Raw genomic sequence first — 25,320 nt, 5'->3', positions numbered from 1 at the left:
TGAGATGGCGGCATCCTCCGGTGTACAGACTGCTGGTGGACCTGACGACAATGGAAGAGCGACATGTAATTGTCACCTACAGACTTGATCGTGCCACAATCCAGGAACTGTATGCCCAGTTGGAGCCAGACCTGATGTCAGCTATCCGCCATCCCATAGGAATCCCCCCTCTAGTGCAGGTCCTGTCAGTACTCCATTTCGTGCCAAGTGGGTCTTTTCAAACTACAGTGGCCATAGCATCAGGGATGTCCCAGCCTATGTTCTCCAACGTGTTGTCCAGAGTGTTGTCTGCCCTGCTGAAACACATGCGCAGCTACATCGTTTTCCCTCAGGTGGAGGATTTGCCTACAGTGAAAGGTGACTTCTATGCCCTAGGACATATCCCCAACATCACAGGTGCCATTGATGGGACACATGTGGCCTTGGTACCCCCCCTGCAGGAGTGAACAGGTGTACAGAAACCGGAAGAGCTACCATTCTATGAATGTGCAGATGGTGTGTTTGGCAGACCAGTACATCTCCCATGTGAACGCCAAGTTTCCTGGCTCAGTGCATGACGCTTACATTCTGAGGAATAGCAGCATCCCTTATGTGATGGGGCAACTCCAGAGGCACCGTGTGTGGCTATTAGGTCAGGACAAGGACCCTATACAGTGTGAATAGTTGTCTGGGTCTGGGGTTGTCCCTAAGGGTTAGTGTGTGTCTAACAGTTGTCCCTCGACATTTGCAGGTGACTCTGGCTACCCCAACCTGTCATGACTACTGCCCCAGTGAGGAATCCCAGGACAAGGGCAGAGGAACGCTACAATGAGGCACATGGGCAAACTAGGAGGGTTATAGAGAGGACCGTCGGCCTCCTGAAGTCCAGGTTCCGGTGCCTCCATATGACAGGTGGTTCCCTATACTACTCACCAAAGAAGGTGTGCCAGATCATCGTGGCCTACTGTATGCTGCACAACTTGGCTTTGCAACGACAGGTGCCTTTTCTGCAGGAGGATGGTCCAGAAGGAGGTCTTGTGGCAGCTGTGGAGCCTATGGACAGTGAAGAAGAGGAGGCAGAAGAAGAGGACATAGACAACAGAAACACCGTGATCCAACAATATTTCCAGTGAGACACAGGTAAGAAGACATCACTGCCTCCTACATCTGATAAAATTGTTCGACCTATCATCTGTCTGTCACTTTCACCCAGGGTATGGACCCTAATTTGTCATTTTCCCTTTCGATTTAACAGATATGGGTCCCACTGTGTGACCTCTGCTATGTTACCTCATTGACTACAGCTGTGTGACATAGGTATGTTGACAATACAATGGACATTGCTATTTCCCCCAGTTATTGCAAATACACATTTGTGAAAGCACAGACTGACTCCAGATTGTTTTGTGATTCAAGGGTGTTTATTTAAGTGCTAAATAGTGGAGGGGGTTGTAAAATGGGCAGGGTTGATGGTGGAGGAATATCCACGGCAGAGTCCAGTCCATTTGTCTCACAGGTGCATTGTCCAAAAGGGCATAGGAAGTGGAGCTAGGGCAGTTTAAGGATGGACAGGGTGACAAAGTGGGACAGAAGGATGACATTCAGGGTGGTCTCATTTCTTGACAGGGGTCTTGGCATTGTTCTCTGTCTTTGTCCTGGATCTCAGGGACCGCTTGTGGGGTGGTTCTCCATCTGCAGGGGGTGGTGTGCTGGTGTCATGGTCCTGTGGCGGTGCCTCCTGTCCACTCGCGCCGGCGGAGGTGGTGGGCAGTTCATCGCCCAGGCTAGTGTCAGGGGCCCATTGTTGTGCCACAGTGTCCCTCCTGGTGTTCACGAGGTCCTTCAGCACCCCTACAATGGTGCCCAGGGTGGTGTTGATGGACTTGAGTTCCTCCCTGAACCCCAAATACTGTTCCTCCTGCAGCCACTGGGTCTCCTGAAACTTGGCCAGTACCGTTGCCATCGTCTCCTGGGAATGATGGTACGCCCCCATGATGTTGGAGAGGGCCTCGTGGAGAGTGGGTTCCCTGGGCCTGTCCTCCCCCTGTCGCACAGCAGACCTCCCAGTTCCCCGGTTTTCCTAAGCCTCTGTCCCCTGAACCGTGTGCCCACTGCCACTGCCCCCAGGTCCCTGCTGTTCTTGGGGTGGTGGGTTAGCCTGGGTTCCCTGTAGTGGTGGACACACTGCTGCTTGACGTGTCCTGGGGACAGAGGTATGGGCCCGCTGGGTGGGTGCTGTGCTGGTGTTTCCTGAGGGGGGAGGCTCTGTGGTGGCCTGTGACTGTTTGAGGGGAACCAACTGTCCCGAGGTCCCATATGGGCCAGGCTGGTCATCTAGATCCACTTGGACAGAGCTGCTGTCATCACTGTGGGCCTCTTCTGTGGGGGGAGTGGACATGTCTGGAACCTCCTGTCCGGTGACGTTGGGTAGGGTTCCTGCAGGGGTGTACAGGCATGATTATTGCATCTGTGTGTGCCAAGGTGTGCAATGAGTGGGTGACCCTGTACCTCAGTGCTTACATTCTTGTGTAGGACCTTGTGTGATAGTTGTTTAGGGGTCTGTGTGGGTATCTGTAGTGGACATGCATTGGTGATGGGTGTCCATGCTTTGTTGTTGCATGCAGGGCTTGGTGTTGGGATGTGTGGTTTGTGATAGTGGGACATATGTGAGGAGTTGGAGTGATGGGGGTGAGGGCGAGGGTGGGGGTATGTGATAGCATGCAGGTAGGGTGGGGGATGAAGTAGTTAAAGATTTGACTTACCAGAGTCCATTCCTCCAGCTACTCCTGCGAGTCCCTCAGGATGCAGTATAGCCAAGACCTGCTCCTCCCATGTTGTTAGTTGTGGGGGAGTAGGTGGGTGTCGCCGCCAGTCCTCTGAACCGCAATGTGGTGTCTTGAGACCACGGAACGCACCTTTCCCCGTACGTCGTTCCACCTCTTCCTGATGTCATCCCACGTTCTTGGGTGCTGTCCCACTGCGTTGACCCTGTCCACTATTCTGCGCCACAGCTCCATCTTCCTAGCTATGGAGGTGTGTTGCACCTGTGATCCGAATAGCTGTGGCTCTACCCAGATGATTTCCTCTACCATGACCCTGAGCTCCTCCACAGAAAACCTGGGGTGTCTTTGCGGTGCCATGGGGTGGTGTGGGTGATGTGTGAGGTGGTGTGTGTTGTGATGTGTGGGGTGATGTTTAGGGGTGTGTGGTGTTTTGTGCATCGATGTGTATGAGTGATGGCGTTGTGTGCCTCTGTATGCTGGTGTGGTCTTTGCTTTTCTGTCTCTCTGCTTCTTCTAAATTTTTCGTTGTAAGGGTTTGTGAGTAATGTGGATGTGTTTTTTATATTGTATTGGGTGTCTGGGAGTGGTGTGTCTATGTGTATCAGGTGTGTGTATTTGGAATTGTCCAATGTGGTAGTGTTTTGTAAATGTGTCTGTATTTTGAGCGTGGCGGTGTGTACCGCCAATGGAATACCGCGGTTGAAAGACCGCCACGTGGATTCATGGGTCATGATAGTGTGGGCGTATTCCTTTTGGCGTGACGGTGGAGGTTTTGTGATCGCCAGTTTATCACTGACCTTTGGTGTGGCGGACTTGTGTGGGTGTCTAGATTTTGGTGGATTCTGAGCTGTGGGTCGTAATAGCTGTGGCAGAATTCCACGGCCGCAGTGGTGTGTTGGCGGTCTTATGCATGGCCAATGTTGTAATGAGGGCCACAGTTTTCTACCATCTTGCCTCACCACGGGCATATTAACCACTTCAATACCTGAAATTACACTTCCTTCCTCCATATGGACTTCATCTTCCTTATCCTACACCACTATAACCATGTCCCGATTTCCTGCAGTGGGCGCCGTCATCTTTAAAGCCTCTCCCAACGGTCTTTCCTGTAATGCTCCCACCCCTCACTCACTCGCTGTTTCCGAGGGGAGTAAAGCTAGTTTCCTGACTGCCCTCGAGACGCACGTCATTAAAGGCACACATGCAACATCTTCCCAGTCCCTCAAGCGGCTCTCCTCTACCACTGAACTCTTCCAGGAAGCTCCTCTCCCTCTGGCTACAATGCGCTGCCTGAACAACACGCAAACCTTGCAACACCTCTGCGATTGCCCGAACTTTGCACAGGTAAGCTGCCACCTTTAACTGCCTTATCTGAATCAACACACTCTGGCGATTCTCTATTTTTTCTTCCCGATACACTTTTACGACTGAACTTTTTTGTTTTATGAATCGTAACACGCATGCAATTACTGCCGCCGCCACGCCCTCGGGGGATACCCTCTTTGGCCTTCTTAAACCCACCCATGCCTGGTCCAACACCCCATCTTGTAACAAATCCTCTCTACCTTCATCCTGCAACATTCTTAAAGCCTGAATTATTTTGCTGGAATTATCCATTCTAACCACTTCTGCCTAAATATTGACACCTAACCAACACAAATTACACCTTCTAAGGCCTACCTCACACTTTCCAAAAAACGACTACACTGAGTGTGACAAAACGGCCACAGAGGCCGCCCAAACCTTGCCCCTTATTTATAAACACCCTATTACTCCCACACTTCTGCCCTAACTGACCAATCATATAACCTGCATGGTGGATTCTACCACCGATGCCCGATCAGCCCAGGGGGGAGACCGGGCAAGCCCATGCTCCCACTAAGCCCCCATTTATAATGTGCACTGTAGATACGACCGGTAGTGTTTTTGTATATGCAGTAACACTGTTGTCTATTAAATCATACTTGTGTTTTTTTACTATAACTGAATTTATTAAGGGGGGTGAGTTGGCCAATTAAATGAGTCAGATTAAAATAAACGTGATAGGATGTGGCATAACGGCCAGTACCGCGGGTTTTAGAAATAGGGAACCTGGTTCGTGTCTCCTCCTCTCAAGGCCCAGTATGTGTGAGCAAATCACCTAATCCTCTACACCAGAAAATAAAATCGATGTGACCTTATGTAATGTAACTCGTGATAATTTAAAGTGCTAACTAAAGGTCTGCTCTTTATAAAAACGGTGAAATAAAAAATATTTTGATAGGTACACAATTTGGCTAAATGCTGAAACGTCATAGTTCGAATCAGGTTACCAAATACACACGCATCTCTGTTTGTTTTCCATAACAACTTATGTTAGTTATATATACTTTATATTTATATAATTTTATCAGGCAAACACGCTAAATAAAATTACAGAAGCAGCGCTGAGAGAGCTGTTGTAGTGGCAGGAATCCCCTTTGACAAACATTCAGACGCTGACATGCCTTGCCTCCTAGAAGCTGCATTTGCCACTAACATGAACCGCCGAGTGGATGATAATGAGGGACTCCATGGAGACGTCATTGGTATTGGGTACCATTAAAGATTGTTGTGCCGGTACCACCAACCCTGACACGGTTTGAATACGAAATTTCCTAGCTATCGTGAAGGAAAGTTTCAATTCTATTAAGGACACGGAGGCGAGGATTATGCAGATCTTTCTTCACTTTTAATTAAACAGCAAGTTCAAAGTAAAACAAAACATGAACAAAAAAAACTACAAGTTCCATGAGCCCGCCGCCATGGTAACGAGTATCCAATGAGGTGCACTCCTTCACGTTGGTATAAATATCCCGAAATGCGTCACACTTCCTCGACTTCACTGCGGAAGGAATCCTGGTAGAGTCAATTGGTCGTAGTTTCGGAACCTACCAAAAAAGGTATAATTAGATGCAAATCCGATAAAACACAGATACATACCGACTGCAATAAAGTCATGAACCTTAAAATACCTCTAAATAGAATGTGATCACATCTGAATCAAGTACTACATGATGTATTTAGAATATGATCAGAATAACAATAAACAAATGTACAAACTCAAGTATACTACCTTGTTACGCAGGTAGATGTAATCGGGAGGGGACATACCAGCGTAATGTATGTGGGTGGGATAATCCTCGCCTCCGTGTCCTTAATAGAATTGAAACTTTCCTTCACGATAGCTAGGAAATTTCGTATTCTATCACAGGACCGGAGGCGAGGATTATGCAAGTTTAAAGCTTACTCACCACAAGTGCGGCTGCTTCAAGAATTGGTTTAAAGTAAAACTTCTTAAAAGTAGACTCTGAAGACCAATCAGCAGCATGCATGATGTCCTCCAATCTGCCCCCCACTTGTATGGCTTTGGAAGCCATAGCTCCCCGAGTAGAATGGGCGCCAAAAACTTGAACATCTACTCCTGCCTCAGAGAGAATCCATTGAATCCATCTGGCAACGGAAGGGGAAGAAACCGCCTTGAACGGTTTCTTTATAGAAATCAATAATTGCTTGACACCTGGAGGTCTACAAGAACTGGTTACTTCCTCATAGAATTTGAGACATCGAACCACACATAGCGTCGGGGAATCAGGAAAAGCGGGATAGGATACCGACCTGGTATTAGACTTTGTCCTCCTTGCAATAGTAAACGTGACTCCCTCTGGAGTAAAGACACGAGCGGAAATATCCAATGCTCTGACATCGGACACTCGCTTACAGGAAATGAGGCAGAGAAGCATGGCTAATTTGGCTGACAATTCTTTCAGTGACAAATATTGGTTGTCCCGCCAAGAGGACAAGAGATTAAGAACTAAGTTCACGTCCCAGAGTTCCGAATATCTGGGTTGCGGAGGTCTGGAGAGTCTAATACCCTTAAGAAGTTTACAAATCCAGGGATGCTCCCCGATCGGGAGATTGTTAAGGGGCGGGTGGCCCGCCGAGATGGCCGAACGAAAAGAATTGATAGTGCGATACGCTAAGCCAGATTCCCCTAATTCTGCAAGGAAATTGATGATGTCGGTAATACTGGCCCCCATGGGATCGCAGTGTTTGCCCACACACCAACGAGACCATCTGTTCCATGCAGATCTATATCGTTTGCATGTACCCGGGGCCCAGGCCTGTGCGATGAAGTTATTAGCCTCCTGCGAAAGTCGGTTGTCTTGCCAACGATGCCGGAAATCTTCCAAGCTATGAGGGAAAGATGACCTTGAAGGACCAGAGGGTGATAGGAACCCAACGGATCCAGGAGTATCGAGGGAAAATGCGGGAGGCGAAGAGGACACTCGCACGAGAGTTCCAACAGGGTCGGGAACCACGGCTGTGACCTCCACCAGGGGGTTATCAGAACCACCGTCGCCAGTTCCGCTAGGGCTCTTGATCTTGTTCCCCCTAAGCGATTTATGTATTGTACCGCCGATACGTTGTCCATCCGTAGTAGAACAACACATGAGACTCTGTCTCTCGTGAGAGATTTGATCGCAAAAGATCCCGCCAGGAGTTCCAGGCAGTTGATATGCATGGTTAGTTCCTGCGGGGTCCAGCGTCCCCCGAACGATATGTCTCCGCAACGAGCCCCCCATCCCTGGCGACTGGCGTCTGATTCGATCACCAGATCCGGGGCTGCACCAAAAATGGCCCTGCCATTCCATGCCTCCATGTGGTCCAGCCACCAAAACAACTCCGTCCTTGCCTCTGGAGACAGGGAGATCAACTCGGAGTACGTGACCCCTCGGCGAAGGTGAAACGCTTTCAAGCGTTGCAGGGCTCTGTAGTGTAGGGGACCCGGAAAAATGGCCTGAATCGAAGAGGAAAGCAGGCCGACCACCCTGGCTAATTGACGTAGTGAAATGTGGTCTCGTCGAAGGACTTTCCTCAGTTCCTTCTTTATCTTGGAGATCTTCGGCGTCGGGAGACTGAGAGACGCCGATCGGGAATCCACTAGAAACCCTAGGAAGACTAACGATTGAGTCGGAGTAAGTTGCGACTTCTGTTGGTTGATCACGAAACCAAGGTCCTGGAAAAGCGCAATAGTTGTGTTCAGATTGAACATCAACTGAGCCCTGGACTGGTCCATCAAAAGGAGGTCGTCCAGATAAATTATGAGGCGTATGCCTAGCAACCTCAGTTTTTCCACTATTGGTTTGAGAAGTTTTGTGAAGCACCAAGGTGCCGATGACAGGCCGAAGGGGAGTGTGGTGAATTCGAACATCTGGCCGTTCCATATGAATTGCAGGAATCTGCGATGGGGCGGAAAAATAGGGACTGTGAGGTACGCGTCTTTGAGATCCAGACGAACCATCCAGTCTCCTTGTAAGAGGAGGTCGCGGAGCATGTGAATACCCTCCATCTTGAAATGTCTGTAAACCACCCATTCGTTGAATGCCCGAAGGTTGATAACGGGACGAAACCCCTTGTCCTTCTTCTCCACCAAAAAGATGTTGCTTACGAAACCTGTGGGGTGAAGGGAAGTGAAGGAAATGGCTCCCTTGTGGAGAAGGGCCTGAACCTCTAACTCTATGAGCTCTGAGTTTTCTGCCGAGAACACGATGGGCGGAGGCAGTTTCTCCTGAAGTGGGGTACCCCAGAATTCTATCTGAAAACCTGAGACAGTTTGGAGAACCCATGCGTCGGAGGTAATGCGCCTCCAATTGTCCCTGAAAAACCTCAATCTCCCTCCAAAATTTTTTGGGGAAAAAGGGTGTAAAAGCGACCTTATCCGATAAAGACGGGCGTGGGCACTCCGCCCGTAGCCGGGCCCGCACCTCCTTGTCCAGAGGTTGCCTAATTTTGCTGGCGACATACTCAGCCACCTTGTGGTCTGGGCGCCACTCCGAAGAACGTGGATGGTAGATACCCTCCGGCTCAAACATATCGGAGTCAGAATCAGCGCGATCCGAAGGATCTGGTAGGGTAGCCCCAGGGCGCCAAGGGCGACCTGAGTCGTCATCCAAAGATGATGAGTCCTCATCTGAACCTCCCATGAAGCCTTTGGGGGATCCCAAATCAGGGTTCCATAGGTGGTGAAGCTTGTCACCTATTACCCCGGGCAAACAGCCCTCCCGGGAGGGTAAGCGCGTATGCGCGCGCGCACTCTTGGGATGGGAAAAAAACTCGCCCTCCTCCAGGTGCCCCGCGTCGCGCTTGCGCAGTTTCCTGGGAGCCGAAAGGGTAGAGGAATCACCCTCCGCTCCCGTCACACCAAACATGCCCGTACCTCTGGACACCTGTTCAGTAAGTTTAGCTACAGTATCCCTAAGAGGGGCTAAAGCGTGGGAAATAGCCTGTGAAAACAAAGTGTCCACCCCGGGGGGGAGGGTACGGTGAGAGGAACCCTCACCTGGGGACATGTTGGGAAAAGGTTCATTCTCTTGAGAGGAGTGCATAATGAGGACTGGACAGAGTGTACACCCAACAAAAAATATGATATATAGGGTAAATCCCTACCCACTCTGTCACTGTAAGTGCAAGAAAATAATGTCTTCCCTGATGGGGTAAACCTTACCCAAATGGGTGTCACAGGTAGGGACAAAACTGTACCGAAGGTACAAACGTGTTATTGAGGGCAAAACCCTCAATTTGGAAAGAAAAGAAAACAAACGCGAGGCGCGAGTGCCGAGCGCTGAGAGCTACATGCTCTCCGAAAAAACAGCGTGCGCGCGCCCTCTAGTGGGCCCGACGTGTATTTAAACACGCCGAAGGAAAGAAAAATGAAAAAACGCTCGAGCAGAACGTTCGTTCCGGCGAACGAAATAATACAGACAATGCAATGTAGCAGAGACGCGCCAAAGCAATAAACAGAACCCCCGAACCGGAGGCAGAAAGGCACTTATCTGGCTCACAGCAGTGAAGAAAGAGGAAGTGTGACGCATTTCGGGATATTTATACCAACGTGAAGGAGTGCACCTCATTGGATACTCGTTACCATGGCGGCGGGCTCATGGAACTTGTAGTTTTTTTTGTTCATGTTTTGTTTTACTTTGAACTTGCTGTTTAATTAAAAGTGAAGAAAGATCTGCATAATCCTCGCCTCCGGTCCTGTGATAGAATCCTGGTGTCACCTTACGTCCTGTGATTCTCGACAAATCACTTCCCCCTGCCTAGAAAAACACCCTGACCTTGTGTAATGTAATTTCGTTTCGTTTACAAGTGCAGCAGGTTTTCGCTATATAAATAAAATCTTAAGCATACCTGAAAAAATGCCAAGGCGAGGTCACTGCTATAAGAATAAAGCGAAACATTTAGCAAGTGACTGTGCCATTTTTATCTGAGCGTTACCTGACCCGTTTTTCATGGATGTTTATTGGTTATACGCGTTCTACACTTGAAACTACATGTCCCATAATGCTATGTTGAAGAGGGAGAATAGGAGCAGCTGCAGTAGAATGAGGAGATGTCAGATTTTCTTTTTCTCATTCACTCCGGTGGGACCGGAAGTACAATAGTTGTAGAGCCATGTTTTGCAAACGTTGTGATTGCCAGGGCAGGTAAAAGCCGCTGAGAATGAGACCTTTGGGATCGAGAGAGGATGGTGATTCTATGTCAGTACTGTAGGGTTCAGATTATGCTTCTCTTTTCTTACTGAGGTAAAGCACAGCAGCCAATTACAATACAATACAACTTTAAACTAGATATCCCAAGAGCCCCAACCCTCAACTGTCCAATCACAAAACAACACTGCCCTATGTATATTAATGAATCAACAAAGTTCTTCCTCTTTCTTTGCTGCTGAAGCTGAGATAAGTAATATGGCATTTATTTTCTGTTTAGCGGCGTAATGCGCCGTGCTTCACGGCTTGTTATTATTATTAAAATAGTTAATATATTATTGATATTTACATTTTAATGGGTCGTTCTTTATTTGCTCAGCTTAATAGCTGAAACGCTTTGTAGAGCGGGACTGGGAAAGTGTTTTCTTCCTAGAGGACGTAGTCCTCTTTCTATCTTGCCGTTTACGCATGCGCGCTGTAGCTGGATCAGAAAATCCTTATCTTTCTGATATGCTACACATGCGCGTGTGTGCATGGCTATTTTCTGGTCCCCAGAACGCCTGACGGGGTGCAAAAGCATCAGAGGCTTGGCCTAGAGTTATGCAAGTGCTCCCCCACTTCTAATATTGCAAAATTGGTAATTTTGTGTGATTTGGACCCTCCTAACACATGTAAAATATAATACCCGCTTGGGCTACCCCCCGAAACTCTTCCTCTCCTCTTTAAACAGCATATTATGGCATACTACACCGATGAGGAGGATCCTCAGCTGGATCTGCATGAAAATCAAGATGAATACCAAATGGAAGGACATCTTGTGGAAGCACTCAGTTATCATGTGCAAGATTCCGTGAATTGGGCCTTAATCAAGACTCTTAGACCCTTTACTCAATCTTTGGTGAGATTTGGCAATAGAGAGTTGCTAGGAAGCTCCAGTCAGAATGTTTCCCAGTTAATGCTTCAAGAATCAGAGTCGCATTTGAGACCCTCGGCTGGGGGTTCTTCTTCCAGTGATATCTTGGCGCCGATGGCGGGCTCAGTACGCAGAGACCATGAGTCTGAGGGCGTTGAACTTGAAGTCCCTTTGGGGATTAAATCTGTTCCTGGTTCAGGTGATACTTCCTTCGACATTTCCGTTCATGCCACAGATTCTGACAAATCTGATGACGAACCTCACAAAAAGAAACGCAAATTGCACCATTCCTCTACAGAGGTCCCTGAAACCCTTGGGCGCAACCTGCTTTTTGAGCCAGAAAACATCATTCATCCTATGTCCACTGAGTGGGTTCCTTGCGCCGAAGTAGCCCATTATGTCCAAGCGAAATTGCGCAAGAGCTTTGAATGCGATGTTCGCACCACCCTGGGTTCGGAGTGTCCTTGTCCGTCTCTTCTTGGTAAAGTGGTAGACACACCTGAATTGGACCCTAACATGGTAACTTTCCTGTGAAAATTCGCTAAAGATCCTAAGAAAGGTCTCGGCCATGTCTGGTGCCGGTGTCAGGACAAGTTATTAGATTTATCTGATCTTCTGACAAAAATATTGGAGCTTACTGTCCAAGAGAAGAAAAGTAACTCACCCTTAGATCTGGAAGACATTCTGGAATGGGCTCAACGGGCCATTTGTATGCTTGGAGATGCCAACTGCGCCATGTCTGCTGAATGGCGTAAATCTTTCCTCATGTGGATCGATCCGAAATTGGCTGATTTAGCATCTAAAGTTCTAAAGAGGCTAGTTTCTTGGCTAACGGTCTTTTATTTGGATATAAGTTTGTTAAAGGCGTTATAGAGGTCGAATGCCAGGCCGAGGTTTGCAACTGACCTCTAGAGGGGCTTACAAAACCAGGATTTCTTCTTCCTCACACTTCTATCCCACAAAATACAGAGGGGGATGAGGCAGGTCCCACAGAGGAGATTATCGAGAAGGATCCAATGCAACAGATGATGATTTTACAGGTAAATTTGATTCCCGATTCCGAAGTCTCATTGGGGGGAACGATGCAGTTATTTGTGGACAAATGGGCTCTCATTACACAAGACCCTTAGGTACTGCAGACAGTTTGGTGCTTTCACCTAGAGTTTTATTCCTCTCTGAAGCAATCCCTTCCTCCAAATCCTCTTCTTTTTTCTGTAAGCAAGAGCAAATTCATATCCGAAGAAGTCGAAGCTCTGCTTTGAAAAGAGGCTATAATAGAGACCACCCCTTATCCCCAGGGTTGCATCTGCACAGCGTTCCTGGTACAGAAAAAAAGGCAGAGGTTCTTGCCTTGTATTGAACCTCAAATTTTTTTATTCTTGGATAGTTTACCCCCATTTCAAAATGGAGGGTATCCATTTACTCAGAGATCTGTTACAAGAGAAAGATTGGATGGTGCACCTTGATTTAAAAGAAGCTTACCTCTCAGTTCCAATTTTTGCCCCCATTGACAATTTCTTCATGTTCAATGGGGTCAGGCATATTACGAGTTCACAGCCCTTCCTTTTGGTCTGTCTTCGGTTCCTTGCTGTTTCACCAAGTCACTACTCTCCCTCATCCAGTATCTCAGGGAACACAGGGTGAGACTGATTATTATCTCAACTATATTCTAATCTTGGGACAGAACATGGAACTTGTCATGCTTCATCTCTCCTGGGCAATTCAGTTGCTTCAAGATTTAGACTTCATCATCAACCACAAAAAGTCAAGCCTATCCCTTTCTCAGATAATCGAGTTCTTAGGCTTCCAAATAGACTAGATCAACGCTCAATTGAAACTTCCCCTTCACAAGCAGAATTCTATCAAGAAAGAGATGAGGAGAGCCCTTGCCTCTCAGAGTATACCACTGAAGATTTTAGCTCGTCTAATGGGTCTCCTAGTGTTGTCTATTCAGGCCATATTTCCAGAACCCCTTCATTATCGAGCACTGCAATGCCTGCAGATTTTACATCTTCGGAAAGGGTTAGCATACTCGGAACAGATCACGCTGATGTCAGAGGCCAGGGCAGAAATTTCCTGGTGGCTGGATCATATGGATGCCTGGAACGGCAAAGCCATATTTGCATCTCAGCCAGAGGTGATCATAGAATCAGATGCCAGCTATTGGAGCTGGGGCAGTGAAGACGGGGGGGCATTGGTCTATGGAAGAGCTCCCTTATCACATTAATTGTCTAGAATTGTTAGCGGGAACGTTTGCAATCAAGTCCCATTCTTCCAATTCAGTGAAATGTTGCATTCTCCTGAAAATTGACAATGTCTCAGCGGTCCGTTGCATAAATCGCCTGGGGGGCACGAAGTCCAAACTTCTGTCGGAGATAGCCAAGGATCTTTGGCATTACTGTCTGAACCGCCAAATTTCAGTAAAGGTGGTATACATTCCAGGAAAATCCAATGTGAGAGCGGACTGGAATTCCAGATTCCTTTGAGACTCCAGCGTTTGGAGGTTGCATCCCAGGATTTGTTCATGCCATCAATCTACGATGGGGTCCGTGTCTGTAAGATCTTTTTACTTCCAGACTGAATGCACAACTCCTGACCTTTTTCAGTTGGAGGCTGGATGCTTTGGTGGTGAATTTAGATGCATTTCTACAATTATGGTCATTGGGGACTCTATATGCATTATCTCCATTTTGCCTGATACCGTGAGTATTGGTTCAGATCAGATGTCAGAAAGCAGAAGTGATCTTGGTGTGTCTGTGTTGGAAGGCCCAACCCTGGTTCCCGGAGGCGATGATGATGTCATGCTACCTTCCGGCTCCTGTCAGCTCCTTTCCGAATCCATTGATGGACCCAGTGGGTCGTCCTCATCTGATGGTGGTGCAGGGCCTTCTGTCTCTCCTGGTATGGAGATTTTCAGGAGACGTTGGCAAGTGCCTAGAGTTTTGGAAGAAGCAATGTTCTTCATCACACAATCTTGGGCTCCCTCTACCCACAGAAGATATGAATCAGCCTGGCTTGCTGTGAACAGGATATGGCTCCCTTGGGGGCTGGAATTCAAGTAGTTGTGATTTTTTTGTCAGAGTTAGCTAGTCAGGGTTTAGCCTATAGGACGGTGAACAATTATAGATCGGCCATCTCAGCAGGTCATTCTCATATTGAAGGTAAACGAGTTGGTGAACACCCGATTGTATGTAGACTCTTACGAGGTATTAGACTAATTCGTCCTCCTCAACCTAATTATTCATTGTTATGGGATGTTAATGTAATTTTGACGTTTTTTATAGAAACTGGCCTTCCAGTGAAGAACTTTCGCGTAAGCAGTTATCGGCAAAGTTAGCCACTCTGTTATGTTTTATATCCTGCAGACGAGTTTCAGGTGTAAAAGCTCTGTATATTGCAGGTAGAGTATTTACACCTTCTGGAGTGTCTTTTATTATTTCTAAATGTACCAAAACTGCATCAAGTTGTGTTTCTTATTCTGCTTTTCCTCACAATCATAAATTGTGTAGTTAAACGTTTAAAAGCATACGAAGATAGTACTCATGAATTTAGATGAGATTCAACAGGTCAACTACGTGTTCCGCTCGGTCTCCTCTGCAACTTTGGCCCGCTGAGTTAAATGGTTATTGACAAAAGCTGGTATAGATACCAGTTTTTTTGGGCCTCACTCTGTTCGAGGAGCTATGGCATCCAAGACTTTTTCAGTAGGTACTCAATTGGAAGATATTATAGCCGCAGCGGATTGGTCTTCTGAATCTACTTTTAAAGTATTCTATGACAAACCAATTGTGGATGTTGCAACAAGGGTAGTAGAACAACTTTAAACTCGTATAATCTAAAGCCTCTGGTTCTGACAGAGAATTAAAAAATTTCTAGCTATCGCATTAAGAATTTTAAATTCTATTAAGGACACTGAGGTGAGGATTATCCCTCCTAGGGTTATTCGTATGTATTTAATAATTTAGTATATATGGTATTACATCTATGTGTATGTTTTCAGTTTAATACCCACCCTGTTGATTTCGGTTGGTGGTTTTTCTTGGTATTATTCCATATTTTCTTTTCCTTATGCAATTGAATGCAGGAAAGTAGCCTCTTTCTAGCTTGGTTACCCCGACTTTTTGGCCTGTTTGTCAGTGTGTTTGTCTGTGTTCACTAGGATCCTGCTAACCAGGACCCTAGTGATTATGCTCTCTCCTTTAAATTTGATTGCTGGTAACATTTCATATCACAATTGGCGTACTGGTGCCCCCATATAAGCCCCTAGTATATGGTACCCAAGTACCCAGGGAATTGGGGTTCCAGGGGATCCCTATGGGCTGCAGCAGTTATTCTGCTACCCATAGGGAGCCCAAACAAAGGGTTCCACAACCTGCCATTGCAGTCTGCGTGAACCGGGTGCATGCACTCGTTTCCACTATAGCTCACTGCACCAGGTCACTATAAGTCACCCCTGTGGTAGGCCCTATCAGCCCAGAGGGCAAGGTGCAGGTGCCTGTGTGCGAGGGCACCCCTGCACTACCAGAGGTACCCCCACACACTCCAGACCCACTTTACTGGACTTTGTGAGTGCGGGGACTCCATTTTACGCGTGCACTGGACATAGGTCACTACCTATATCCTGATACATAATGGTAACTCTGAACCTAGGCATGTTTGGTATCAAACATGTTGGAATCATACCCCAATAGGTTTGCAAGTATTGGTTGTATGATTCCATGCACTCTGGGGGCTCCTTACAGGACCCATAGCATTGCTTACACGGCCTTCTGAGGTTTTCCAGGCAGCCTCAGCTGCTGCTACCTCACAGACAGGTTTCTGCTCTCCTGTTGCTTGAGTAGCTCAAGCCCAGGAAGGCAGAACAAAGGATTTCCTTTGGGAGAGGGGTGTTACACCCTCTCTCTTTGAAAATAGGTGTTACATGGCTTGAGAGGGGTAGCCTACCCAAGCCAATGGTATGCTTTGAAGGGCACATTTGGTGCCTTCCATGCATGAACCAGTCTACACCAGTTCAGGGATCTCCAGTACCTGCTCAGGCGCAAAACTAGACAATGGAAAGGGGAGTGACCACTCTCCTGTCCCGCACCACCCCAGGGGTGGTGCCTGCAGTTTCTCCAGAGGGACCCTAGATTCTGCCACCTTGAATCCAAGATTGGCAGGGAACTCTGGGAACATCTGAATGACCTGGCCATGCAGGTGATGTCAGAGCCTCCTCCTGATAGGTGGTCACACATCTAGGTGACCAATACCTCTTTCAGGGCTATTTAGGGTCTCTCCTTTGGGTGGCTTCTACGATTCAGCTTTCAAGATTCCAGCAGGATTCCTCTGCATACCTTACTTCGACTTCTGACCAAAGAAACTGCATCTGGACTCTCCAGAATCCGACAATCTGCAACAAAGACAAAGACTTTGCCTGCAACATTGTTTCCATGGCTCCTTCCATCTTCTGCACGGTTCCCCGATCGTGCATCCTCTGAGGACAGCCCGTCTTCAGGCTGCACAGGAAAGAAGAAGGAATCTCCCTTGAAGTGAAGGAGTCACTCCCCTGCATCTGCAGGCACCAACAGCAATGACGACCAGCTGCGTGGATCCACTCTCCTGCTGAACTGCGTGGATCCTGCAACGTGGGTGGTAGTCAGAAGTTGTCCAGGCAGTCCTCTCTGCCAGCTGTCCAACTTGGGTGGAGGTCAGCCCTTGCCTGCCCACACAGGACAGTATCCCTGTGCACAGCGTCATTTGCAGCTGCCAAGGCTTGTTGGCACTTCTTCCACGGGGTCTTCAGTCTTCGTGTAGCTCCAGCCCCCATCCCTCCTTCCTGTGACGCACAGCTCCCTGAGTGACTCTCCTGGGGCGTGGGATCTTTTTTTTATAGTGCTGCTTGGGCTTCATTTGCACCTTCTGTATCCCCGTCCTGTGGGACTTCTGTGGGTGCAGCCTGTGCTCTGTGGGCTCTTTGTGATACCGAGGGACCCCTATGACTCCCTCTCCTGGGCTGAGTCCTCATGGGCCTTGCTGGTCACCTGCAGCACCACTTTCCGGCAACCACGAGTTTTGCACTTGCCAAGGCTTTTTGGTGGAATCCAGACACACAAACCTGACTGCAGTCTTCCTTCTGGTGTGGGACATCACCGCCATCCTCCAGGAACTCTACTCCGACTCCAGGGCTGCAGCGCTGACTTTTCTTACTCACTCTTGACCAGCTCCTGCTATCCCCTGGTGGGTAGGGGCTTCTGCCCCCACTGGACTCTGCAGTGTCTTCTGGACTTGGTCCCTTCTTTCCACAGGTCTTCCTCTCCAGGAATCCACCGTTGGTTTCTTGCAGTCATCTCTGGGGTTTGCAATTATCTTCTTTTCTTCTAATTGGGTGTTCTGGGGAAATTCTAGTAATTTACTCCTGCTTTTCTGGTTGCTGGGGGGTGTTGTGGTACTTACCTTTTTGCTTTCCTGGTACCCCCAGTGATCCTCTACACACTCCACTTACCTGGGTGGGAGGGTCACACTCTCACATTCCATTTTTTTAGTATATGGTTTGTGCTCCCCCTAGGTCCACTATTCTCTGTTATGTTTTACACTATTTGCACTGTTTTCTAACTATTCTTATGTTTATTTCTGACAACTGGTGTATATATCTTATGTATTACTTACCTCCTAAGGGAGTATTGCCTCTATAGTAATTTTGGTGTTGTGTTACTGTAACATGGTCTGCGCTACCCTGATTTGCTACGATACCCCGGGACACGTAGAACAGTGCCCCGGGTGTGCCTTCCAACACCCAAAAGTGGTGTCACCGGACGTCAACCCGGACATCCGGGTTAAAAGACCTGAACGCGAGGAAGATGGCGTGTTCCAGGAAGCGGAGGAAAAGAAAGCTGACAACAGGAAAGAGAACGACTGCGGGATGCCGGACAGGAACAGAATAGAGACATCGCCATCTACGATGGTACCATGGGAAGCACCACTGCGGAAGGACCAGACAAACACCAGAGCCAGCCACGTCCCTGGAGTGACGTGTCTTACGCAGGTACGTGCCTGCTTTATAAATCCCTCAGGATACTGTTGGTAGAGGGGTTGTTTAGAGGAAACAATCTCCAGGAGGGGTAGAAGTTTTTTTCTTTTTTCTTTGTCGACACTGGGGCTCCACAAAAGACAGTCGAACATTCTGGGGAATAAAAGTCAACTGTGTAGATCAAATCTATTTATTAGTGTCTTGCTCTGACTTTGCACCAGAACGTTCAATTATTTTTAAATGTCACATGCATTTTTATTAGTTTTTGCATCGGGCTCTGTTTTCTCTCGCTTGGTGGTTTGTCCCCGCACTCCCTACCCCTTTAAGACACATATAGAGAAAAGGAAAATCCACTTACCGTTCTTTTCGGTTTCTCCCGTTTTACCCTTGGGTCCCATGACGATGAGGTTCTTCATCGATGGACAACCCTAAAAAAAAATAACAAAAAGAAAACAAGAAGATCATTATTTGACCATCAGAAAGAGGAAAACCAGAAGAAAAGAAACAAAAAGGAAGAAACGAGAAAAACACGCATAAACCGAGCACAATTGACTGTCCTGACAATTTATAAAGAATAAAAGCTGTCATATAGTCCATCGAGTGTAGTAGTCTTCCATTACCGGGGAGAAGGAACCCCTACAGTTACCATAATAAAGTACCTTTATCTTTGTAACATTGGGTGTATTATTTAATGTATATAAGTGTTGTGTGACTATGGTGGTATTGCATGGGCTTTGCATGCCTCCTAGATAAGCCTTGGCTGCTCATCCACTGCTACCTCTAGAGAGCCTGGCTTCTAAACACTACCTACATTTCCCTAATAGTGGATACCTGGTGTAAGGTGTAAGCACCTTAGGTACCCACCTCACACCAGGCCAGCTTTCTACAATGACGGCAAAGCCGCTTGAACTCTACGATCCGGAAGAGTGAAAAGTGATGTTTGGTTCTATCTCCAAGGACATAGTTCGTCTACTGGAGGCTATTGCGGTTCCTGACTGTTGGACTGTTATCGTAAGCTCCGTTATAGGCACAGAAAGAGGAAGGACTTTGTTGATTCAGGAATATAGAGGGCAGTGTCGCCTTGTGATTGGACAGTTAAGGGCTGGGGCTCTTGGGATATGTAGTTTAAATTTTTATTGTATTGTAATTGGCTGCTGTGCTTTACCTCAGTAAAGAAAGAGAAGCATAATCCTCTCCTCCGTGTCCTTAATAGAGTCTACAATTCTTGACGCGATAGCTAGAAAATGTTTAATTACTCATCTTCGTTGGTCCTACGACCCAGTTTTCCTGATTGCTGGGGAGAGTCTTTACAAATGAAATAATTGGAGATTTAGTTTATTCTACCGGCAGGTATCAGGAAATGATTGCGTGCATGGTATGGTATTGTGATTGACTTGTGTTACGAATTTCAAGGAATGCAGCCAAAAAAAGGAAGGCAGAAAAACACCTAAAACACGTGTTTTACAGCAATGAATGTGTTTTGTTATTTTAAAAAGTATCCCTTCGTTAATGTTTACTACCCCAATAGTGCTTTCAACTCGAGATGGAGTAAGTTAATTGCATGTTTTAATGCAGACAAGAGCAGCTTCTGTGGACCCATATTATATTTTTGTCAAGAAAGTGGACTGGCTGCAGAGGTGGATGTTAGCTTCCCCTAGCATGATGCTTCAGCTAGACAAAACCATAATTCCCCTTTTATTTGGCAAGGGGATCGAGAACATGCTAAAATGCCACAGAAAGCTGTGTTTCGAGTTGCAGCTTCTGATAAGAAAAGATCTATGGCTCTGCTGATATTTTCGGCAACATAAACTTTACTGACATGCAAGTGTTAAAGAGAAAAATAAAAGGGTTCACAATGCGCTCCAACTGTCTTCAGCTCCCATTGGCACCTCCTTTAAAGAAAAACTGTCACACATTTGTGGCTTTTGGTTAAGATCTTCAATGTAATACCTTTATTTTTCTGAGCACTCGTGTCAGCTGGCCTTCTGGTTATACTTGTGCTAGCGTGCATCCGGACCTTGTTTTCAACAACTGGTTTACACATGAAAGGGCTGGATTTGTGCTGAGGGGCCAGTCCCCCCCAACCCTTTTTCCCTTGTGGGAGCCTTGAATTTTGGTCTGAAAAGCTCTTCGTCCCTTCCTAGGGAGTTCTGGATCAGCACAGGTTTCAGGAAGGAGAATATGTGCCTCACCCCCATTCTCCCTACCATTTGATGCAAGTTCCAGAAGCAGGCCATGTGTCTGAGCCCCATTGTGGCCAAATCTGCCTGAAATGTTCATTGCTATACCTTCTGTAATCTTTTAGGCCCTGCTTGTCCTTGACCACTACCACTGTATTTGTATCAATGATTCTAGCTAAATTAGATACAGAAGTGGATCTTTGCCCTGACTTCTAGTATGTTTTGTGTACTAAAGCATCGGTATGAGCACGTTTCTTATATTGGCCCACCTGTTCTGCCAATTTTCCTTCTCTTTACAAAAGTCTGCAACCATCAACATTCTCCACATTACTACATTTGCTCTGATTATGTAATCCACCAACCTCTAGCGTACACAAATACTGCTACTTCTGTATTTGCACACAGCCATCATCATACGTCAAAAGCGCCCACCTCTGTCAGATTCACCCACTATCATATGCTCACACATTCTCCGTCCTTCTCCAATGCATCCTCCATTATTGGTATACACAACCAATATCATATGACAACCTACCCCACCATCAAACCACCACACAGGCAGCATCAACACAAGCAACTTCATATGGCCACACACTCACCCTCCTACATCCTTACATCGTTAGTAGGTCAGCAAACCTACCACATGTCCACACACCACCATGTGCTGAAACCCCCCACCATCCTATGACCACACAACCCATATTTTTGCAACACACTCACCATAATACTCTAACACAATTAACATTAACCACTGGTACAACCACCATCCTTTGGCCATGCGCAGCATGGGATTGGATGCAGATCGGTATTTTTTTTCTTTCTTTTTTTCATTTTTCTCTGGATCTGCAGATCTGCTGCGAATTTACACAGGGGGACTCCCTGAGACACGCAGCAGATCCTCAGGCGAATCCACAGATCCAACAAAAAACAAATATTGGGCAATTTGTTTTGCCTACCAGTGGTTCCTCTCTCTGTCCTATGGGGTCAGGATACGTGTGTCCTGACCCCCTATGTTTTTGCTTTCTTATTTTCTCACCCCACACCCATTGCAAGAAACAAAATGGCGGACGCAACTTTTCTGTCAGGTTGCGTCCAGCCAATCAGGGCCTCCTCTGGATCCGAGGAGGATCTGCGCCACTAGATATACACATTTGGCTTTCATTTCTTATCTACCAAAGTACTGAATGGATTTACAGCAAACTACAGAACGTAATCTACATAACGAAAGATGCCCTTCTGCCAAATGTGGTGTAAATCTGTCCCGCAGTTCAGGCTGTAGGTGTGTTCAAAGCTCCTATGGGAATTACCTTGTGAAATGCCTTTTTTTGACACCCCCTTTTTCTCAGCCCCGACTTGATGGGTCACCCCGAGACTCCCCACACTCAACAAGATTCTCCGGTACACTTTTTTGGGGCAAATTCTGTGAAGATTCATCAAACCGCAACAAAGATATAGGCGAGTCAAAGAACTCTCTTCCTATGGAAACTAGGTCCTACTGCCTACTTGCCTACTGTCCTACTGCCTACTACCCAGTAGGTTTTATATTGTATATATATATATATATATATATATATATATATATCTATATATATATATATATATATATATATAGATATATATATATATATATATATATATATAGATATATATATATATATGTCCCTAATAACGATTTGCTTTATCCCTCAAGGAAATTACTGCCCTTTATTAATGGAAATGGCTACTTTTGAACTGATTGCTTTGCTGGTTCCATGAATGAAGGCATAGACTTTCTGGCAGAAGTGAGAGCTTTATAAGCTGAGTGATTCTTTGAAAGGTAATTGACTGATAATATGTTAAGCATCATTACTTGTGCTGTATGTAGATGTCAATAAATCATTCATCAGAAACCATCACTTTTATTTTTACAGTATATGTAAAGTACCATAATTGCGTGTTTGAAGATGTTAAGGCTGCCCAACAAGATTATGTTTTTCTCTTGATAAATCTCCTTTTAACCAAAAGAGCCTACATCTATGAAAAGAGGTAATTAAGATTTGGCCTCAGAATAGCTTCTTCTGATGTAAAATGGACTGATGCTTTATTTGCTAAAAAGGCAAATGCTCCAGGTGAAACTGTTTTAGACCAAACATGTATATTTGGTGAAACACCATAACATATATATATGACCAATACTTCTTTTGGCAGCATTAGACACCTTTAATGAGGTGCGCCAGGCACAAACAGGTGAAGTACATCCTCTTACAAATAATGCACAGTGTCCTGTACAGCAGTTTAGTGAAAGATAGAGAAGCTGTTTGAAACAGCTGCTTCATTTTTTCACCGTGAAAGCAGGGAACAGAGATCCTCCCACTTGCAGGTGAAGTGAGTGGCTGCACCCGCTTGCAGGGAGATGTTTGGGGTATCCATTGGGAAGCCCTTTCAGAGAGAGACACATTCAAGTATGCCTCCTTATGGCATCTTTGCCTCTGCACTGACATTCATAATGCGGTTTCCTCATTGCATGGGACTATACCCTGATTCAAATGAGGGAATGCCACCCTAAGATAGCACTGGAAGGGACAATATTTCAGAAGGAGCTGCACAACTGTCTTCTGCTCCTCTTGTCATACTAATATGCCCACATGGGCGTGAGAAGTGGCTGCAAGTGCTCTCTGTGTCTCTGGGGTGCTTTAGGTAATATACCCCGGGGTGTCCAATAATGCTTGTAACTCTAGGAACCTAATGAGTTGCTTTATGTCTCATCTTCTTTTCATCTGTAATTTAGCCCACATTTTCCTTCCTCCCTTGACCTTTACATTTTAAAACTGAAACTTTGGGTCCATATTTGACAAAGCATGAAACCTCTCATTCCCTGTTTTTATGAAGAAAAATAGTTTGAAACATAAAAAGGAGCACTTCTGTAGATTGAACTATAACCATATTATCTCAAGCTACACACTGTCCAATGTATGGGATTCCTTTGCTCTTTTTGAAAGTAGACTGCCTATATAAAAAAAGTAAAATAAACAGTATGGAACAAGCTACTAATGTATGTTTTTGTTATTTTGCAGATATGTGAAATCTTTGTGCAAGACCAACAGCAGTTCCTTCTTGGAGAACACGAGGAAGAAGCAATCCTCAAAAACCTGCAATGCTAAAAGAGGCCTAATGAAATGTCAGATTGTGGAACTGCACAATGTATTTATTTCATTCAATGATTGTTTATATAAATGTTAATGGTATTGTTTTCTGCAGTGTCATGGGTTGCTTTGGGGCCAAGTAGCTATTTACTGAAATACATCTAATGTTCACACATCTTTAAAGATCTTTTTCATTTTAATCAGCTGTTTCAGTCTTTTGCCAGAGAATGTTATCATATTTGAAAACCAAAAAAACTCCAGTTACTACCTTGCACCTCCAATGAAGGAAATATCCAAGGAGCATGGTATAATGATGCAAGCTGTCAGAATATTTGTCTGTTTTGCATGTACCTAATTTTATTGCAGATGCATTTTATACCAGTGTCTGATGTGTTTCATCCCACCACAATTCCTTTCTTGATATGGAGCCAGTAACCTCCCTAGTATTTACTTACGAGCAAAAGTGGGTTTCTATATTTTGCTTGAGAAATAAAGAATGATTGGAAGTGACATTTGCAGAGTGTGTTCTCAAACTTCAAAAAGTTAATTAAACCTTTGCTGAGATTTAATCTTTCAGGAATAATCCCCAGCAGCTCCTGGAGTAATCTACACTTCTTATGTAGTTGTCCCAAAAACGTCCTAAGTAATTCAAGCTTGTCCTAAAGTTGTCATAAAATCATCCTAAAGTAATCCACAGTCATTTTAAAGTTGTCTTGAAATCATCCAGAACTGAATTTGCATTCATTGTAAAGTTATCATGAAATCATCCCAGAGTAGGCAACATTCATCATAAAGCTGACCTGGAATCATCCATGAGTAATCCACTGTCATCCTGAAGTTGCCATTTAGTATTCCTAGAGTAGTAGGAGATCATCACACACTTTCAATTGAAGTCACCAGAACATTATCCTGGCGTAGTTTACTATGACTCTAGAGTCATCTCATTTAAATATTTTGCCTTGTACACATACTGCAGGATGGTTTCGGATTGCTTCACTACATCATTACAGGAGTAGCCCAGCTGAAGTCATCAGATGACTTCAGAATGAAGACAGATCTTCCTCTTTGACTTGGGTACTTCCCTAAGCTCACAAAGACTAAGCTCCATTTTCGGTGCAACAGATAAGTCATGTTCCAGATGTGGGAGAACTGATGCCGACCCTATGAACATGGTGTGGAGCTGCCAAACCATAATGGAATCCTGGGGCGCAATTAGTCACAACTTGGAACGTGCGACAGAGCGATAGTTGAGTTACCCAGGTGCATTCTAGGTTTGGGCTCCAACCCATTGACTTGAACAGTGATCCCTAGATTCATAGATCTGGGGCTCATTGTTGCCAAGAGGGCAATAGCGCTACATTGGAAATCCCATGTAAACACCGTCCCCACCCCCAGTCCTCCCCCTCAAAGCAGATGGAGGATGGAGCTTACGAAATGGACATCTGCTAAGGGTTCAGCACTGTAACAGGAAGTGGGCAAGGGACTGTGCAGATGCCCACTGGTGATGAGTAGGAACCCATGCTTTATTATAAACTTTATTTTTGTTTATTTTCATTAAAAAAAGAAACAGCGTGTCATGGTATACAGTACATTGGCATGCTTGCGAGCAAAAATATACATTTTGTATCTAATGTTGTCCTCTCTAGGGAAATAGGACGAAGGGCAGTTACAGTCAGAGTGCATAGTCATCAGTACTAGTGTTGATGTCAGGGTAAGACATATATCATAGCATAAATGACAATGACGGTGCCTTTCTTCCATGATTTCTGAAGAGTGCAGACAATGCAGGAGAGCTTTACAATCATAGCTATGGTTGTAAATGCAAT

At 45.9% G+C, this 25,320-nt stretch overlaps 1 long non-coding RNA gene across 2 annotated transcripts in view; it reads left to right on the top strand.

The window, feature by feature from the left end:
- Nucleotides 1-23,969, top strand: part of LOC138282419 (uncharacterized) — a 266,400-nt gene extending 242,431 nt beyond the window's left edge. Inside the window, exon 4 of one of the 2 annotated variants that reach the window (XR_011200948.1) lies at nucleotides 23,426-23,969. This is a non-coding gene — a long non-coding RNA (uncharacterized lncRNA). The remainder of the gene's footprint in view (nucleotides 1-23,425) is intronic. The other variant, XR_011200949.1, reaches the window with a different exon arrangement.
- The last annotated feature ends 1,351 nt before the right edge of the window (nucleotides 23,970-25,320 follow it).

This window comes from Pleurodeles waltl, chromosome 2_2, assembly GCF_031143425.1.
Source record: "Pleurodeles waltl isolate 20211129_DDA chromosome 2_2, aPleWal1.hap1.20221129, whole genome shotgun sequence".
Lineage (NCBI taxonomy): Eukaryota > Metazoa > Chordata > Amphibia > Caudata > Salamandridae > Pleurodeles > Pleurodeles waltl.
The sequence above is the reverse complement of the archived record's forward strand: the minus strand, read 5'-3'. Positions and strand labels throughout refer to the sequence as shown.